The sequence below is a fragment of the Pleurodeles waltl genome, chromosome 7 (genome assembly GCF_031143425.1).
Source record: "Pleurodeles waltl isolate 20211129_DDA chromosome 7, aPleWal1.hap1.20221129, whole genome shotgun sequence".
NCBI lineage: Eukaryota > Metazoa > Chordata > Amphibia > Caudata > Salamandridae > Pleurodeles > Pleurodeles waltl.
Window position 1 is genome coordinate 1543904960 of NC_090446.1, and position 19112 is coordinate 1543924071.

The 19112-nt window shown below is 47.1% G+C and overlaps 1 long non-coding RNA gene across 1 annotated transcript in view; it reads right to left on the reverse strand.

Moving 5' to 3' along the window:
* Nucleotides 1-261: 261 nt before the first annotated feature.
* LOC138247468 (uncharacterized) overlaps nt 262-19112 on the reverse strand; it is a 68380-nt gene continuing 49529 nt past the window's right edge. The window contains exon 3 of the long non-coding RNA XR_011194515.1: nt 262-605. This is a non-coding gene — a long non-coding RNA (uncharacterized lncRNA). The remainder of the gene's footprint in view (nt 606-19112) is intronic.

Below are 19112 nucleotides of genomic sequence, written 5' to 3' on the forward strand. Positions count from 1 at the left end.
GGTCCGTGAAATGTAGGGATAGGTGGTCACCCCCCCCCCCCCCCCCCCACCCCACAGGAGGTTACTGGTATAATTCCTGCATGGTTACTGTACCCATGATTTACATGCTCTCAGTTAAACACTACTTATTAACTTTTAAACAAATTATAAAAGGTGCAGTGTAAATATCTGTGCACCTTGTTTTTGATTTTATGGCTCTGTGAGTTAAACTATAACCCTCCCTCATCGACTTCCGGGCAGAGGTCGTGCACTTACCGGAGACCCTCAGCTGTCTGGTGGCTGTTGCCGGGTTTGCACCATTTGGTGCCACATTCACGGTGTAATTCCCCGTGTAGTTTGTCCGCAGGTCCCTGATCTGTAAAGATCCGTCCGGGCTGCAGCTCTCCCGACCCGTGTACTGGGGTCCGTTCACCTGTTCTGATTTCGGAACCAAGTAAGTGCAGATGAGCTGTGGATGAACCACCGCGGTCCCTCTGTACCAGGCAAACGACAATATATCCGCAGTGACCGGGGCGGGGATGGTGGCCGTCTGTCCCACCGCAGCATCAATCACTTCTGCACCTGCCCCCTGAGCAGATGCCCGAAGGATGCACACACCAGGCAGACTGAAAGACAGGAGAAGAGGTGAAACAGAGTTAAAAGATCAACTTTATTTCTGAAGATAATTGAACATAGTTTTCGGGCTACAATGTTCATTTATGTCGTTTTTAATGAGTGATTAACCTAATGCGGAATACTCGTAAAGCTATTCTTTAATTTGAGCGTTTTTGATTAAACTGACAGACCTATTTGCTTTGGCCAGGCATTTTCTGTGCCTAGATATACGCCAGTGCTCTAAAAGTCAGATCAGCGTTCTTTTTTTCAACTCAGTGTCCCTGTGTGACGTAGTGCATTGCAGTCGGTGGTTCGTGCAGACGGAGCGCGTTAGGGTAGGAGCGGAGAGGCCATGGGAGAAGGAAATATTGATATTCGGGGAGCATAGGGACAGCCCTGATTATCTAGTAGTTAATTACTACCTTGAGATTAGGATGTAGGCGCTATGTGTCAGTCCAGGCCAAATATGCCTCCGTATCCCTATAAACACGCGAAGCAGCAAGAAGGTAAAACTGAGAGATCAGATTATTCGTTTTCAAGTATTTATCTTACTAAACAAAGGTAGGAATATTCCTGTCCCACTTGGCAATGACCCTATGTGGATTGTTTTTACTGTTGGCAGAGCCCTTCCATGGACCAGGACCTGCCCTTGTTGGGTATCTGGGTGGGTTATGACAGCTTCTTCCTAAACACAAGTGCTGCATTGAGTGGAGCTGATGTGGTGCAGGTGGAATTGGTGCTCTGGTTCACTGTGGTGGTTCACTCAGTGGTGGTACACTTCTATGTCTCTAGGAGAGGCCAGGCTGGTACTGGGTTGACCACTAGGATCTGAGGCTCTACACATCTGCTGTGGCTGAGGCTTGCCTGGGCACTGCTCCCACTCCTCTTGGTGGTTGGTGCACACAGTCACCTAGAAGCTGGTGGGCTCGCAGTGGTGGTTCGCTGAGTGGTGGTACACTTCTGTGTCTCTAGGAGAGGCCAGGCTGGTGCTGGATTGACCACTAGTATCTGAGATTCTACATGTCTGCTGTAGCTGAGGCTTGCCTGGGCACTGCTCCCACTCCTCTTGCTGGTAGGTGCACACAGGCACCTAGGAGCTGGTGGGGCTCGCGGTGGTGGTTCGCTGAGTGGTGGTACACTTCTGTGTCTTTAGGAGAGGCCACGCTGGTGCTGGATTGACCACTAGGATCTGAGGCTCTACACATCTTCTGTAGCTGAGGCTTGCCTGGACACTGCTCCCACTCCTCTTGGTGGTTGGTGCACACAGTCACCTAGGAGCTGGTGGGGCTCGCGGTGCTGGTTCGCTGAGTGGTGGTACACTTCTGTGTCTTTAGGAGAGGCCACGCTGGTGCTGGATTGACCACTAGGATCTGAGGCTCTACACATCTTCTGTAGCTGAGGCTTGCCTGGACACTGCTCCCACTCCTCTTGGTGGTTGGTGCACACAGTCACCTAGGAGCTGGTGGGGCTCGCGGTGCTGGTTCGCTGAGTCGTGGTACACTTCTATGTCTCTAGGAGAGGCCAGGCTGGTACTGGGTTGACCACTAGGATCTGAGACGCTACACATCTTCTGTAGCTGAGGCTTGCCTGGACACTGCTCCCACTCCTCTTGGTGGTTGGTGCACACAGTCACCTAGGAGCTGGTGGGGCTCGCGGTGGTGGTAAGCTGAGTGGTGGTACACTTCTGTGTCTTTAGGAGAGGCCACGCTGGTGCTGGATTGACCACTAGGATCTGAGGCTCTACACATCTGCTGTGGCTGAGGCTTGCCTGGGCACTGCTCCCACTCCTCTTGGTGGTTGGTACCCACAGGCACCTAGGAGCTGGTGGGGCTCGCGGTGCTGGTTCGCTGAGTGGTGGTACACTTCTATGTTTCTAGGAGAGGCCACACTGGTACTGGGTTGACCACTAGGATCTGAGGCTCTACACATCTGCTGTGGCTGAGGCTTGCCTGGGCACTGCTCCCACTCCTCTTGGTGGTTGGTGCACACAGGCACCTAGGAGCTGGTGGGGTTCGCGGTGGTGGTTCGCTGAGTGGTGGTGCACTTCTATGTCTCTAAGAGAGGCCAGGTAAGCATCAACCACAGGAGATGTCTAGCGTCTCAGATCCTAGTGGTCAGATTTAGTAACGTGGTTTAATCTCTTTGCGTTACACCACTCCCTGCTCAGGTGACTGTACCATGTGAACTTCAGCATGAATGAATCGTCCTTTCGCCTATGTTTAGAGCATTTCAAGGAAAATATCTGACTTCAGCGACCTTTCCTAATTGTAAGCTCTAACAATCAAACAAGCTCTAACAATACTCCCTTATATTTAACAATAGGGGACAAATGTAGGTCACTGTGAAGGATACAGATAGTCTGTCAATAATTGGCAGATGGAAGATAGGAGCTCTCGAACTATCTGACCTCAGGAGTGAGTAGATCCTCCAAAGTCAGGAGTGGGTAGTGTTTTGTGAGCTATGAATGAAAGAACCTTTTGGCTTCTGATGGGCTCCGTAGAACTGTGACATATGTGTTAGAGCATGGTGAAGTGAATGCAGGTTTAGTATGTTGAGTTCGGGGGTACAAGCCTATGAATAAAGACGTGCAATACATAGTTCAGAATGTGGTCTAGTTATTGGTGGGTATCCATGCTGGAGAAGACTCTACAACTGGTGATGAGATAAGAGCTAAATAACCCGAAAATCAAAGGTACTCTCCTAGAGAGTTTACCGTGGTCCAAGCAAACTGTTTGTGCCTGCTGTCTATGCCTCAGTCGAAGTGCAGAATCGATCTGTGGTGTATGTTGAGAGTTAGAAAGTGGGGTCTCTGTTCGCAGAGGTTGTAGGAGGCTGGCCTGGCTTATAGTGGCTACCATGTGGTACTTACACCTTGTGCCAGGTCCAGTTATCCCTTATTAGTAGATTAGAAGTGTTCTAGCAGCTTAGGCTGATAGAGGTAGCTATAGCAGAGCAGCTCAGGCTGAACTAGGAGACATGCAAAGCTCCTACTATACCACTTATATAACTTAGCACTATATCATAATAAACACAATACTCAGAGTTACTAAAAATAAAGGTATTTTATTTTAGTGACAATTTGCCAAAAGTATCTCAGAGGATATACTCCCTTAGGAGGTAAGTAATATAAACAAAAAATACACACAAACCAAAATCAGGTAAGTAAACAGTTAGAAAAGTAGAGCAAACACTGTAGGACACAATAGAATGCAATAGGAGACAATAGGCCTAGGGGCAACACAAACCATATACTCCAAAAGTTGAATGCGAACCACAAATGGACCCCAGGCCAAGTGTAGTGTGTAGAGGGTCTCTGGGAGTGTAAGAAAACACTAAGGGTGTCTAAGATACCCCGCCCCAAGACCCTGAAAAGTAGGAGTAAAGTTACCCTACTACCCCAGAAAGACAGTAAAGTCGAGATAGGGGATTCTGCAAGGACAAAAACTGACTGCAAAACACTGAAGACAAATTCCTGGACCTGAGGACCTGCAAAGGAGGGGGACCAAGTCCAAGAGTCATGCAAGTGTCCAGGGGAGGCAGGAGCCCACTAAATCCCGGATGAAGGTGCAAAAGGCCTGCCTCTGGGTGGAAGAAGCCAAAGATTCTGCAACAACTAAAGGTGCCAGGAACTTCTACTTTGGTCAGAGGATGTCCCACGGTGTGCTGAAGGATGCAGAGTTGTTTCCATGCAGAAAGACCACAAATAAGCCTTGCTAGCTGCAAGAGTCACTGTTGAAGGTTTTGGGTGCTGCTAGGGCCCAGGAAGGACCAGGAGGTCGACCCTTGGAGGAGGAGACAGAAGGGGTGCTCAGCAATACAGAGTCCACGCAGAAGCACCTGAAGAGGCATTCAGAAGATTTGAGCACGGCGGTCATCTCAGCACAACAAAAGGGAGTCCCACGAAGTCGGAGTCCAACGCAGCGAGTTGGGCAATGCAGGATGGAGTGCTGGGGATCTGGGCTAGGCTGTGCACAAAGGAAGTCTTGTAAAAGTACACAGAAGCCCTAGCAGCTGCAGTTCACGCAGTACACAGGATTACTGTCTAGCGTGGGGAAGAAAGGACTTACCTCCACCAAATTTGGACAGAAGGGCCACTGGACTGTCAGGGACACTTGGATCCAGCTTCTGTGTTCCAGGGACCACGCTCGTCAAGATGAGAGGGGACCCAGTGGACTGGTGATGCAGAAGTTTGGTGCCCGCGTTGGCAGGGGGAAGATTCCGTTGACCCACAGGAGATGTCTTCTTTGCTTCCAGTGCAGGGTGAAGGCAGACAGCCTTCAGAGCATGCACCACCAGGAAACAGTTGAGAAAACCAGCAGGATGAGGCGCTACAATGTTGCTGGTAGTCTTCTTGCTACTTTGTTGCGGTTTTGCAGGAGTCCTGGAGCAGTCAGCGGTCGATCCTTGGCAGAAGTCGAAGAGGGAAGTGCAGAGGAACTCTGGTGAGCTCTTGCATTGGTTATCTGGTGAGATACTCACAGTAGAGACCCTAAATAGCCCTAAGAGGAGGATTGGCTACAGAGAAAGGTAAGCACCCATCAGGAGGAGTCTCTGACGTCACCTGCTGGTACTGGCCACTCAGAGGTGTCCAATGTGCCCCCACACCTCTGCATTCAAGATGGCAGAGGTCTGGGACACACTGGAGGAGCTCTGGGCACCTCCCCTGGGAGGTGCTGGTCAGGGGAGTGGTCACTCCCCTTTCCTTTGTCTAGTTTCATGCCAGAGCTGGGCTGGGGGGGATCCCTGAACCGGTGTAGACAGGCTTATGCAAGGAGGGCACCATCTGTGCCCTTCAAAGCATTTCCAGAGGCCAGGAAAGGATACTCCTCTCAGGCCCTTCGCACCTGTTTCCAAAGGGAGGGGGTGTAACACCCTCACTCAGAGGAAATCCTTTGTTCTGCCTTCCTGGGACTGGGCTGCCCAGGACCCAGGGGGACAGAAGCCTGTCTGAGGGGTTGGCAGCAGCAGCAGCTGCAGTGGAAACCCAGAAAGGCAGTTTGGCAGTACACGGGTTCTGTGCTAGAGACCCGGGGATCATGGAATTGTCCCCCCAATACCTGTATGGTATCGGGGTGACAATTCCATGATCTTAGACATGTTGCATGGCCATGTTCGGAGTTACCATTGTGACGCTATACATAGGTAGTGACCTATGTATTGTGCAAGCGTGTAATGGTGTCCCTGCACTCACAAAGTCTGGGGAATTTGCCCTGAACAAGGTGGGGGCAGCTGTCTCGGATTCATGTACTCTGTTCTTTGCTCTGATCACCCACCTCTCTCATTTCTCTTTTCCGATGAGTCCTGAAAGGAACGAGATTGGCGTGTATCAGTATATTGATATCTTTCAGGCGTTTTGATATTAGCTCCTTTCCTGAGATTATACCAATTATGTGGGGTGTCCGTACGCGGATATTCTCCCCTTTCTTTGTTAGGCGTTTGTTGCTTTTTATCCCAGAGTTTCTTACTACCCTCAGATGCTTGCTTGGGGTTATCTTTATTTGATTTACCCTGAAATTTAGGTTTTTGTGTCCTGGCCCCTAGGCTATCTCGACCAATACTTGAATAGGTCTCTGCTATTATTTTAGGCAGCTCTCTTTCTTGATCTTGTTGCGGAACGTCACGTAGCCACTTGCACACTGCAAGTGCGACTGCTTTCCCTTTAAGATTACTTAAAATGAAAGAGGACACTGTGGCAAAGTTGCCCATCAATTGCATCCCCAAATCTAGGGCCGGGCAGCCCCATATTCATCTTGAATTTGCTTCAGCACTTCCGGTAAATTGGCAAGTTTCTGTGTACCCTGTGCGGTTGTGTGGAGCGCGGCAAATACTGTGCCCCATGTATTACAGTTTTCTTCTGTAGGGACCATCCCAAAGGGCAAGCACATCATTATCCTGAGGTCCCGTATGGGGAAACACTGCCTCCAGCGTATTAATTTTCTGTGCTAACCAAAACAGAGTTTCCTCTCGTTTGGCGGGTACTTTACCCATAATCGAATGTACAGTCGCAGGATTTATACCTGGCGTTACTGCATGTGGATGTGGTGGAGCATCACGTGCTGGGTTTGTATTTAATGTTTGCATCACAAATTGTACTAATCTTCAATATATTGCTATTAATTCAATGTATAAGTGACAAACCTCAGTTACTGCTAAATTTCGAACCGCAGGATGTGGTGTATAGGTGTCCAATAAAGGACAGATAGGACCGTAATTACTTAGTGGACCTAACCCTACTGGAAATATTGTATGGGGTAGGGCACCATCAAGCCAATTATTATGTTCTTGATAAATATGCATATGCTCTGTAGTGTCCAGGCACATTCGCAGGTGTATATTGGTGAAATTTATTAGTGTTCCCATCAACTGGTGGAAATGTGACCCAAGAGTAAAAAAGTTCTGTTCTATAGGCTGCATGGGATTCCACCACGAATGTGACTGGATCTCCATGGGCCATTAGGCCATTTGCTAGTAAGTGTGCTGTTGGAGGTGTCTCATATTAACAGCTATTTGTACCTGTTGGGGATTCGCCATGATAGTAACACTATTAGTTCAGAGAAGGCACACCAAAATGGGGTTTCCTTTTAAAGTTCAAGCTTGAACAACCACCAGTTGTAGTAGAATTACCTACAATGCTGTGGTGGAAATCCTCAGTACCACGGACGTTTCTGCATACGGCAAAGAGGTGTCACTATATATAATGAGACAGAGATACTCCGGTGGACCCAAAAATTAGAGCCTGACCAAACGTTGGCGGCGCCATGTCGCGTAGGCTCTCATTATTCTAATGAGACTACTGGATTTTTAGCAGCAAGATCGTCCACAGTGTGGGAGACTGAGTCTGACCCACAGTGGGTGACACCTGCCGCTTCAAATCCGGGTTTTGCTGGCTAACTAGCAGTGCCTTGTCTCTCCCTAAAGGTAGAGATGATTGGGCAGCCGAGCGAATGACACATCATACTTCTCAGGGAAGTCGTGGTCACTCAGTTGCATCCGGTTCTCTCACCCACAATTCAGTCTCATATGTAAATGAGAATAAAAGCAGTATAAGCTTTAAAGACTGGTTTAATAAAACAACTGCATTTTAGATAGCAAAGCGTGAGCTGCAATAACCAGAATGACACAACATGACAATATTAAAATAGTGACAATTAGAGAGTGAAGCATAAGAATAACGCTATCATATTGCCATGAGAATCGATGGACTATTTTCTATCTGACTCTTAATTTGAGCACAGCAAGTTAAGCTCTAATCCTACCCTTCAGGTTCCCCCGGGAGGACATCGACCCTCATACCTGAGCAAAGGCCTGTAGTCTGCGTTAGCATCTGCAGCAAAGCATTCGGCAATCAGCATAAATCCGTGGTTCCCTGGCTGGAATCTCCCTCTTGACGTGTAATGGGGCTATGAAGTGTTTTTATAATAACACAACTAACGTTCTAAGAAAATCTCTCTACGTAAGGATGTGTATTTTCTATGAATGTGGAGACTAAACTTCTACCACGTTCACCGGCAATGTACCAAACTGTAGCCTTGGCTGAAGCACAAAGTGATCAAGAATGTCTTGTTTGAGAACCCAGTGCTGGGCTAAGCAAAACAGTTAGATAGAAGAAATTAAAACAAGACCTTAAAACTGGTTATTGCAAAAATAACAATGCAAAGCCGAATAAAATATATCTAGGTCAAAGTGCACAGCGGCCTAGTGTATTAAACTAACGTGCATGGAGCTATAACTAAAATGGCTACACAACAGGGGAAGATCCAAACCATTATGGAAAGGACTCCTTCTACAACTCAAACCGAGGTGGAAGCCTTCTTAGGCCTCACAGGGTACTATAGGAGGTTCATTAAGGACTATGGGCCTGATTCTAACTTTGGAGGACGGTGTTAAACCGTCCCAAAAGTGGCGGATATACCACCTACCGTATTACGAGTTCCATAGGATATAATGGACTCGTAATACGGTAGGTGGTATATCCGCCACTTTTGGGACGGTTTAACACCGTCCTCCAAAGTTAGAATCAGGCCCTATGGCTCCATTGCAGCTCCTCTTAATGACCTCACTAGTAAGAAGATGTCTAAAAAGGTATTGTGGACAGCTAGCTGTCGAAAGGCTTTTGATGAGCTCAAACAGGCCATGTGCTCTGCAACTGTCCTAAAAAGCCCTTGTTATTCCAAGAAGTTCATAGTCCAGGCTGATGCTTCTGAATTAGGGGTGGGTACAGTGCTATCACAGCTTAACACTGTGGGCCAGGATCAACTTGTTGCTTTTATCAGCAGGAGGTTGACCCTTAGAGAAAAGCGTTGGTCGGCCATAGAGAGGGAGGCCTTTGCTGTGGTCTGGGCACTGAAAAAGTTGAGACCATACCTGTTTGGTACTCACTTTATTGTTCAGCCAGACCACAAACCTCTATTATGGCTTAAACAAATGAAAGGTGAAAACCCTAAATTGTTGAGGTGGTCCATCTCCCTACAGGGAATGGACTATACAGTGGAACATAGACCAGGGAGTACCCACCCCAATGAAGATTGACTCTCCAGATATTTCCACTTAGACAATGAAGACTCTTCTGGGCAAGGTTAGCCTTATTGTCCCTCGTTTGGGGCGGGGGGGGTGTAGGAAAGTACCATCTTGCCTGGCATGTTTCCCCCATTTTTACTTGTGTGTCAGTTTGTTTTTACCTGTCTCACTGGGATCCTGCTAGCCATGACCCCAGTGCTCATAGTTGTGGCCTGAATGTGTTCCCTGTGTGGTGCCTAACTGTGTCACTGAGGCTCTGCTAACCAGAACCTCAGTGCTTATGCTCTCTCCGTCTTTAAAATTGTCACTGCAGGCTAGTGACCATTTTTACCAATTCTGATTGGCACACTGGAACACCTTTATAATTCCCTGGTATTTACCAATTCTGATTGGCACACTGGAACACCCTTATAATTCCCAGATATATGGTACCTAGGTACACAGGGTATTGGGGTTCCAGGAGATCCCTATGGGCTGCAGCATTTCTTTCGCCACCCTTAGGGAGCTCAGACAATTTTTACACAGAACTGCCACTTCAGCCTGAATGAAATACCGTCCACGTTATTTCACAGCCATTTTACACTGCACTTAAGTAACTTATAAGTCACCTATATGTCTAAGCCTCACTTAGTGAAGGTAAGGTGCAAAGTTACTAACTGTGAGGGCACCCTGGCACTAGCCAAGGTGCCCCCACATATTTCATGGCAATTTCCCCAGACTTTGTGAGTGCGGGGACACCATTACACTCGTGCACTACATATAGGTCAATACCTATATGTAATTTCACAATGGTAATTCCGAATATGGCCATGTAACATGTCTAAGATCGTGGAATTGCCCCCCCCCATACCAACTCTGGTATTGGGGTGCCAATCCCATGAATCCCCGGGGCTCTAGCATGGACCCCGGGTACTGCCAAACTAGCTCTCTGGGGTTTTCATTACAGCTAACGCTGCTGCCAACCCACAGACAGGCTTCTGCCCTCCTGGCATCTAGGAAGCCCAGTCCCAGGAAGGCAGAACAAAGAATTTCCTCTGAGAGAGGGTGTTACACCATCTCCCTTTGGAAATAGGTGTTAAGGGCTGGGGAGGAGTAGCCTCCCCCAGCCTCTGGAAATGCTTTTGAAGGGCACAGATGGTGCCCTCCTTGCATAAGCCAGTCTACACCGGTTCAGGCATCCCCTAGCCACTGCTCTGGTGCGAAACTGGACAAAGGAAAGGGGAGTGAGCACTCCCCTGTCCTTCACCACTCCAGGGGTGGTGCCCAGAGCTCCTCTAGTGTGTCCCAGACCTCTGCCATCTTGAATGGAGAGGTGTGAGGGCACAATGGAGGGCACTGAGTGGCCAGTGCCAGCATGTGACGTCACAGACCCCTCCTGATAGGTGCTTACCTGACTAGGTGGCCAATCCTCCTCTAAGGGCTATTTAGGGCCTCTCCTGTGGGCTTCTCTTCAGATAATGACTTGCAAGAATTCACCAGAGTTTCTCTGCATCTCCCTCTTAGACTTCTGCCAAGGATCGACCACTGACTGCTCCAGGACGCCTGCAAAACTGCAACAAAGTATCAAGAAGACTACCAGCGACATTGTAGCGCCTAATCCTGCTGCCTTTCTTAACTGTTTCCTGGTGGTGCATGCTCTGGGGGCTGTCTACATTCACCCTGCACTGGAAGCCAAGAAGAAATCTCCAGTGGTTGAATGGAATCTTCACCCTGCTAACGCAGGCACCAAACTTCTGCTTCATCGGTCCTCTTGGTTCCCTCTCATCGTGACGAGCGTGGTGGCTGGAACACAGGAGCTGGATCCAAGTGACCCCAACAGTGCAGTGGTCCATCTATCCAAATTTGGTGGAGGTAAGTCCTTGCCTCCCCAAGCCAGACAGTAATCCTGTGTACTGCTTGAACTGCAGCTGCTAGGGCTTCTGTGCACTTTGGAAGGAATCCTTCATGCACATCACAGCCGAGATCCCCAGCACTCCATCCTGCATTGCTCAACTCGCTGAGTTGACCACTGACTTTGTGAGACCCTCTATTTTGTAGTGTTGAGATGACCGTTGCTCAGTTTTCTTGAACCCGTGTTCAAGTACTTCTGTGGTTGTTGCCTGCTTCTGCATGGACTCTCTGCATTTTGCACCTTCATCCGGGGTTTAGTGGGCTCCTGCCCCCCCGGACACTTTTGTGACTCTTGGACTTGGTCCCGTTCCTTTGCAAGTCCTCAGGTCCAGGAATCCGTCTTCAATGCTTTGCAATCAGTTGTGGCCTTTGCAGAATCTCCTATCACGACTTTAGTGTGTTTCTGGGGAAGTAGGGTAACTTTACTCCTACTTTTCAGGGTTTTGGGGTGGGGTATCTTGGACACCCTTAGTATTTTCTTACACTCCCAGCGACCCTCTACACACTACACTAGGCCTGGGGTCCCTAAGTTGTTTGCATTCCACTTTCTTAGTATATGGTTTTAGTTGCCCCTAGGCCTATTGCATCCTATTGTATTCTACAGTATTTGCACTATTTTCTGACTGTTTTACTTGCCTTATTTTGGTTTGTGTGTATATTCTGTATATTTTTGCTTACCTCCTAAGGGAGTATATCCTGTGAGATACTTTTGGCGCATTGTCACTAAAATAAAGTACCTTTATTTTTACTAACTCTGAGTATTGTGATTCTTATGATATAGTGCAATATACTGTAAGTGGTATAGTAGGAGCTTTTCATGTCTCCTAGTTCTGCCTAAGCTGCTCTGCTATAGCTACCTCTATCAGCCTAAGCTGCTACAACACTACTAATCTACTAATAAGGGATAACTGGACCTGGCACAAGGTGTAAGTATCATCAGGTACCCACTGCAAGCCAGGCCAGCCTCCTACACACAGTTATTCAAAATATGCTCTCTCAGAATCAGTATAAGACCTCATAGCTGACACTTTGCTGCCATTTAACCAGCCTTCTAAAGCCTTAACAGGACAGTCCACAAAGTCTATCCAATCCTATGAGAACCCTTTTCTGGTTTCTCCGAACGTAATTCTGTATTGTTCAGTGGTTAAGCCAAATCCACCCAAGAGTGCTGTTTTAAGAATACCATAGTCTGAATCTTCTTCTCTGACAGTGAGACAACTATCCTTCCCGTGTCAGAAAAGGGTAACCACAGAATAGCAGCCCACTGCCTTTGAGGGACCCTCTGAACTTTGCAGGCCCTCTCAAGTGCAACAAACACTTGTAAATATCATTCCCCACCTTGCATGGGGGAACAATTTTGTGAAGATTTCTAGAGTCAATGGTGTCCTCCCTAACTCCTGAAACTGCTGCTGCCACCATGGGGAACTAACCCCAACCTCTGCCCTTCCCTTTCCACAGCCACAGCCTCAGTATCTAAGGCTCGCTGTTGCTGTTGCAGCCTCAGCCTGGCCTCCTCCCGTCTCAGTTTCCTGAGCTCCCTATCTATGGAGTCATCACCTGGAATTGAACCATGGGATCCCTCAGAAACTGAGGTGATATGAGAAAGGGCAGAGGTACATCTTTCCCTAACTTTTGAGACCATAGTGACTTGACCTCTGGGTGTGAAGGGAGCCCTACCTGAATGACTACCCTTCCCACTACCAGCTACACTAGTAGGTCTGCTAGGTGGAAGATCTTTGGAAGAGCCCTCCTCTGAATCTGAAGGATGATTCCCTGACTCTAAGGGGCTAGAATCTCCCTCCCCTCTTCCTCCTGCTTATCAGCAAGTTCCTGATCATCCTGAAGGAGAAGGCTCAAAAGAAATTTCTTGTTGGGGTTCTTACCTACATCTAGGCTTCTGTCTGAGCACAGCCCCTTCAATTCCTTCCTTGAAGGGCATGCCCTCATAGGGAGTATCCATTACCTCAGAGGTAGGCCCTGCAGTAGACATGATGTAGTGTGTGTGTTAGTGTAGTGTAAGGAAAACCTACACTACCTAGCCTTTAGTCTCTTGGAAAGAAAAATAAGAGACTAAGGGCCAGATGTCGAAAGCTTTTTGCATGACGCAAACTGCGAAAATCGCAGTTTGCACCATGCAAAAAGCCTTTTGCGATGCTCATTCACAAATTGTGAGTCGGTACCGACTCGCAATTTGTGAATACGACTTGCAAGTAGTAAGGGGTGTTCCCTTCCTATTTGCGACTCGCATTGCAATTCAGAGTTGCTTTGTGACCACGAATGCGGTCGCAAACCAACTCGCAGTTACCACCAGTGTCACACTGGTGGTAACTCATTCACAAAAGGGAAGGGGTCCCCATGGGAATGAGGAAAACAAAGCTGGAAGTGTCATAAAGCAAAGGAAATAAAAACAAAACTAGATTAATTACGGGAAACATTGAATTGGAAATTTGAGATGTGTGAGCAAGTTGTGTAGTACCTCATTGTGTTTGAATATATTTCTCATTTAGAGAACATTACAAACTGAAGTAGTTCATAGCACGCCTACATAATAGCAGGTAGGGCATGTGCCCACTGTCACACAATTTACACAAATGGGGAAGCTGTGTTTTGTGTCTCCTCAGTTTAAACATAGGGAGTTATCTAAACGTTGTTGTGTGTTATAAAATGATAACCTACAGTCGTTCCTCCCTGTACCCCAACAAAATCATTACACAGTTCACTTTACAAAATCCTCTCAAGTGCCAAGAAAAGAAACAAAAGTGAAAACCAACCTCCATGTTAAACGAATGAGCGGCCATTTCTCGGAAGACGAAGGGCCTCAATACGAGCTTGGCGGAGGGAATTACTCCGTAACAAACGTGACGGTTATCCCTCCCGCTGTATAAAAGTGGCATATTTAAGAGTCCCTAGCGCCACCTGAGCGTCACTTTTCATGACACTCCAGTGGCGCAATGCCCTGTGCCATATTTACAAGGTGGCGTTAAGCCACTTTTCGTGGCTTAACACCACCTTGTAAATACACCCCTTTAGACGAAGCCCTTTGCATGGAAGGGGCGTGCAATGGGTGCTGCTGTGGGCGTGCCACTGCAACACCCATTGCATTTTGATGTGCCTCAGATTTATGAGTTTTTGTAAATCTGAGGCAGCGCCAAAATCTAATGCCACCTCAGGGGTGGCGTTAGCATGGCGCAACGAGAAGAAATGCTTTCATTTGTGCCACATTTGCATCATTTGTTTTACACAAATTCAGCACAAACCTAGCTCCATAATTATATTTTAATGTTAGACGTGTCTAACGTCAGAATATAGGAGTTTGAACCATTTTTTGGATGTGTCAATGAGATGCAAGGTAGGTGTTTCCATCCAAAAAAGTGGTGCTATCCCCATATTTATCCCCTGTGCTAAAATGACAGACGGGTGGGAGGATGGGCTAATTAATGGTGCTAAGCTTGCTTAGCACCATTATTTAACTCCTGGGTGAGACCAGGCATTAGGAGACTTGTGGACCCATTTCCATGGTTAAGCACCATGGAATGGGTCCACAGGTTTCCTCCCCAAGCCCCAGGAACACCCACACCCCCACCAGACGGACACCAGAGGATGGGGGACCCCATCCCAGGTAAGTCTAGGTAAGTATTTTTTTCTATATTTTTTTGGCCATCGGGGGCCCTAACTTGGGGCCCCCTGCATGGCACAGGGTGCAATGGCCATGCCCAGGGAACACTTGTCCCGTGTTTTGGGCATTGGGGTGGTGAGCATAACTACTGTCTTTCCTAAGACAGGAGTTATGTTTTAGGTGGTTTGATAACTAGGTACTTAACAGGTGCCTGGTGCAAAGGATTCTGGAAAGAAACCTTACAGAAGGCCAAGCATGCTACAGGGGATATGCAGGTAGATAGAGCTTTCTCTTTGAACTCCTTAATATATGACCTATCCGTTGGCTGTGCGGGACATTTGGGACCCATTTTGTCTATTGTGTGTGGTTGGATGGTTTATGTGACTGGTCTAGTTGGTAGAGTTGGGAGCAATATGATATCTGACAATATGGCATATCTGAGCTGTCCAGGATGTATATACTTGGCCAAACTGGGAACCCAAATCAGTCGTGTCACTTTTGTGGGCCCGGCTTCAGGTCGGCGGCAGAGGGGTGCAAGTGTATAGCACTGCTGCTTTTGTTGCTGGAAGCCGATATTGGGGCATTGCTGCATAACCAGCCTCCAGTAACAAAACCGACCCCCACCTCTCAAACACCATACCCAGGCTCCGGAGAAAATGCCCGATGCCACTACGGCACTGCTGCTATGAAGTGTTTTCTTTAATGTGTTTTAAACAAATGGTTTTATGATGAATTTTGTGGTCAAGTACTTTTGGGAGGGACGTGATAAAGACCTACAAGGTATATCTGTGCTTTGTCACCCCCTCTGTACATATGACAAAAGTTGTTTTGCAAATGTCAATTACCAGAGGGGTTGAGTATGATGACCCTAACTCCTAGACTGAGTGGGCACTCTGTAGGGTAGGAGGTAGGATCATTCAGCCTTGAAATGATGGCTGTCAGTGCTGAAATAGGACCAATAATACTGGATGACTGACTAAAGAGGATGATATTGCTGGTAAATCAGTAAGAAGGCACACAGCTTGGTCAGAGGTGAGTGGTAGCAACAGGACAAGGACAGATTAGCCAACTAGTTAAAACATGTAGCCTGGGAATTAGAGACAAAGTGAAAATCCAAGTGGTAAGAACTAGTAAGAAATGGAGATGTCTGGGAGAGAAAGAAACAGAGGAGTAGATTGGAACTTGGGGAGGGAAGGAGAGTAGTGGACATTCTGGACAGAGACTGGCCTAGGACATCATGGGTATCCCACAACAAGTCACAAACAGCATCAGGCCTAGATGAAATACAGTTGAAAACCACCAGTAAATATTGAGAACGTCTTTTAGTAGGAGTAGAGACAGTACGGGTGAAGATAATTTTTCAGGGTAGTGATCAAGTTGGGGGCATGCGGAGAAATTGGAAATCCCTTTGTCAGACTAATACACGGCTCACTTGTACAAACACAGTTTGTTATTGTTTAGATGCAGAGCTTTTTATTTCTGCTTCAATTAAATGAGTTTCACTATCAATTATTTCTTACCAGACGTCCAGGACTGACAGCATCCTCTTAATCCTAGAACAAATATCACTTATTCTTAGTCACCAGTGCCAGCTTGGCTGCAAACAGAAAACTAGCCTGTGCATCCACCTTTACCCACCTTTATGAAGTCCATCCTTTTCTGCTTATCCTCCCTTCCATGTTCTTCTGTAGCACTTGGAGTGTTCAGGAAAACCATAAGGGATTGTCTCAAAGAATATTTTGACCTCATGGCTTGGTAAATGGAATATTCTCTCCTTCAAAGTTTCATCTCTCAAAATTAGGACAATCGTGAGGACCACTGATGGATTATGGGTGGCTGGCTTCTTTGATTTCAATCATAAACATCAGTGTATCTTCTCTTTTATCACATCCCTAGAGATACCGAAGACCTACATCAACCAGCTCTTCGCGCAGTTCTGCATGTCCGGTATTCTAGCATCCACTGGCGTACAATGTATCCTGATATTATCCATTTGGTTCAGCTTTTTTCCCAACTATTCTTTGGTGGTCTACAGTCACTCCTGATTTCCTCCTCACCACATTCACCTCTGACTCTTTTGGCTTCCCATGAGTCTCCCTCCCTGCTGCCTCCATTCATATACCCCTTTGCACAGAGGCCCATTTCCTCCTGCAGAACTCTAAATTCTGTATGCAACTGTAAATGTGCTTGCCAATTATGTGCAGCTGTGCCAAATATATAGGATTGGGGTTGAACAATCACCCATGAATTCATAGAAGCAATTTGCTTGTATTTGTTCTCCACCTCCTTGAGCACACAGTTTTTATGGTGGTATGGTGGCCAATGCTCCTCACGCTGGCTTTCTGCTCTCTCCAGGGACCACTGCTGCAACCTACTACTCTTCAAGCTGGCACTCACCATTGTCTTGTCTATTCCATCTTCACTGCTTACTGCCATCTTGGGAGGACAACTGACCTACCAGTCAGCTACACTTCTACGCTCCAGGATCCTCATGAGGCAGGCGCAATTACTTTCTTAGCGTGGAAGCCACTCTGTCATACAGCTGCCCTACCTCTCTTTCTACTGCTGCTTCTCAAAATGATGCTTGCCATACAGCGGTGGAGTGACGTCATTGAGTTTCGCTGGCCGGCATCGAGAAACTGTCGATGTGGAGCTTGCCATGTCGGGTCTTGCGCCAAGACGCATCACGCAGAGCAATCAGTGACCGAAGACAGGAGCTTGCAATGGAAGGTCCTGCATCATCATTTGGGGGCCCCTGGGGGTTGCGAAAACTTGTGTCAAGATGCTCTGCTCTGTGTCAAGCTGGTTCAGTTGCCACTGAGGTGATTTGCCATGAGTTTGCTGTGGGTGAGTCACAGATTTTGAGTCTCAACCACAGTAAACGGTCCAAAACCAGGCGATCAAAAACCAAAAAATCCAGGTGGATTAAATGAGCAGAACACATCTTCCTACAAGGTAGTTTAGGATTACTGTCACCTTACACATTTGCAACCCTTCACGAGGTCTCTGCTGTTTCTGGGCTAGGTTCACTCTCTAGAAATACCACATACATGCATACAACTCTATCCTTTGTACATAAACCAAGAGCTCTCCGAGCCTACCTTGGTGGCCTGCAAGCTTTGCAAGACACCTAAATAAAAAAATCTGTGTGTGGTAGGACTGCAGGCAAAGATACATGTCATGGAAACAATGCATAATGTTTTGTCAATTGACATGAGTGTGTATAGAATGATTCGGGTGACTTTACTGACACTGAGAAAGTGACGCTTCCTGTAATAAGGTAAATGATGTACTTTTCAGAATCATTTTGCTCTCTCCTTTTCTTGTCTGAATTCCGATTTTGTATGTCTGTTTTTATTGTCACAACCTGTGTTGCTGTCATTTGAGGTCGGCAAATGATGTCACTAGCCATGATGTCACATGATGGGGTCAAAGGGCATGTGATATCACTTCAGCAAATCCCTGGCACTTTGGTGAACATACTCCCCTGCCTATTTCATAAAGTAAATACATTGACGAGTAGAAAGCCCATTAAAAGGGAAGAAAATGTTGCCATCCTGTAACCTTGCAATGGACACTTCCTGGCTTAGTGTGCTCCTGGTATGAGTTACCCCTTAGCCACCTCTGCAGCCTGTAAGTACATGAAACCCTCTGCTGTAGATTCACACCAGAAGTAACACACCTGTGAAGAATGTACCTCAATGTAGAGAGGGCCAGCAGAAAGGCATGTCTGTGTGCCTGGCATTCTCTGAGCATGTGAGGGCACAGTAAAATACCGAGAAGTGGGAGAAGGGGACAAGAGAGAGAGAGGAAGAAGACAAGGTGAAGCAGGAGAAACAGAAGGAACGGAAACAGACAAAGCAGAGAGACAGGTGAAAGACAAACACATGGGTCTTTGTGTTTCTGTATGACCAAGAGTTAATCAAAAAACCTCTGAGAGAAAGAAAGGAGGCCGATGTAAGATAAAGGTGTGAGAGAGCAATATAGGTGAGAAGTGATGAAGGCACAGAAACTAAGAAGAGGTGAGAAAGAGACAGCTAAGGGAGAACGAGAAAGACAAAGGTGATAGGCCAATGGAAAGACATCTGGAAGAGAGAGACAAATATGTGAGAAGAAGACTTGATGAAGAGACAAACAGATGAGAAGAAAGCAGGCGAGGGGACGAGGCAAGTGAGAGAGGAGATAAAGAGCAGCAAAAAATGAAAATTATAACTAAGACAACCAGATAATAAAAGAGGCAGGTGAGAAAGAAAGGTGATGTATACAAATTCCAACCTATGATGATATCACAATCATGGTATTGCAGGATCTAGCAGCAGCCACCAGGTATCCCTGCTTTCAGTAGGTGGAGAAGTGGGAAACGAGCATTATACACAGAGCACTAGGAGTGAGTCACAAGGTTTTAGAAGACAGGGAAGGAAAACAAGACATGAGGGGGAAAAGAGACATGGTGTGACTGAGTGAGACTGTGCATAGGGAATGAGTGTTAAGACAC